Here is a 1,879-nt window from a genome sequence, read left to right on the forward strand (position 1 = left end):
TTGTCGCCCAGGATAGAGTGCAATGGCACATTCTTGGCTCACTGTGCAACCTCCACCTCCCAGGTTCAAGTGATTCTCCTACCTCAGCCTCCCAAGTAGCTGGGATTACAGGTGCCTGCCACCATGCCTGGCTAATTTTTATACTTTTAATAGAGATGGGGATTCACCATGTTGGCCAGGCTAGTCTTGAACTCCTGGCCTCAGGTGATCCACCCATCTCGGCCTCCCAAAGTTCTGGGATTATATGCATGAGCCACTGGGCCCAGCCCATATAGTTGTTAATTTAGCAAAATTATGAATTCATGGTCATTTATAAATTATTTTATGCTCAAATTGTCACATCCTTGTTTCTGCTAAGAACAGAATGCTCCAGGATCCATTCAGATTTTTTTCGTCTTGCCTCAAGGAATCAACAGCTGTGTTAGTTTACTATTGATGTTATAATTTAGTCACATCTATAAGGTCCTTTTGCCATGTGCACAGGTTTGGGGGATTAGAAAATATACATCTTTGGGAGGGTACTATACTATTCTGGCTTCTGGCCCCCAAAGATTCACATCCATTGAATATATAAAATGCATTTATTCTATTCCAAATTACCCAAAGTATCAGCCCATTGATACTTTTGTAAGATCTTTATTGGGGTGGGTGTCATGGTGTAAAATCTCATCTACATCTCGTCACCTTCACCTGAGGATATCCTTAGGCTCAAGGCTTTTCTTTGTCCTTTTTCTCACAGTCCAAGCTGGCAGTGTTTCTGCTGGTATAAAATTCTCAAGAACCTTGTGAGTCTCCTTTGTGTGTCATGGGAATTCATTCCATTAGACAAACAGGAGGCTCCTCCACTGACAGAGATGGGATAATCTCATCTCTAGTTCTGGTTTCTGCTGAGATGGTTGTGCCATTTGCCTAGTCTCTTCAAAGAGCCCGCAATATGAATGAATATTCTGATCTTTTGAGTCTTCTGAGGCACTAGAAAAAGGTTGTACAACTGCACCCTTGGCTTTTTGTCCAGAGCACACATTCCTTGACAGTGAATCACCTAATTTTAGTATCTTTTGCTATATGGAAGGCTGAGAATTTCCCAAATTAATTACTGGTTCCTTTTGGCTTGATAGTTCTTCCCTCAATTTCTCTCTTTTCTTTTGCATTTTACCATAAGCAGCAGTAAGAAACCAGAAAACTTCCTCAGGTAATATCCAAGTTCATTGTTTACAAGTTCTGCTTTCCTCATAACTGTAGATACAATTCAGCTAAGTTTCTCCCTCTATTTGAGGACCTCCTTTCCTGTGTTTCCAGTAGCATGCTCCTTACTTCCTTCTGAGCCCTCACCAGCAGGCATTTTTTTTTTTTTTTTTTTTTTTTTTGAGATGGAGTCTCACTCTGTCGCCCAGGCTGGAGTGCAATGGCACAATCACAGCTCACTGTCATCTCCACCTCCTGGGTTCAAGTGATTCTCCTGCCTCAGCCTCCCGAGTAGCTGGGATTACAGGCATGCACCGCTGTGTCCAGCTTATTTTTGCATTTTTAGTAGAGACAAGGTTTCACCATGTTGTCCAAGCTGATCTTGAACTACTGACCTCAAGTACCTAAGTATATGGGAGGATATGCATAGGTTATATGCAAATAGCATGCCATTTTACATAGGGATTTTAGCATCTGCAGATTTTGGTGTGTCTGTATAGGGAATCCTGGAACCAGTTCCCTGAAGATATTGAGGGACAACTATAGATAAATAAAAATATATAGAAACATATTTTGATAATAAGTAGAGTCCTTAAATAAACAACTACAAAAATGTTGCTCATACTTACAGGATGACTAGGAAACAATATAAATTGGGACTATTAGCACAGAAAAAAGTCCAGGCAGTGCCATT

Source organism: Cebus imitator, unplaced genomic scaffold (assembly GCF_001604975.1).
Source record: "Cebus imitator isolate Cc_AM_T3 unplaced genomic scaffold, Cebus_imitator-1.0 Scaffold457, whole genome shotgun sequence".
Lineage (NCBI taxonomy): Eukaryota > Metazoa > Chordata > Mammalia > Primates > Cebidae > Cebus > Cebus imitator.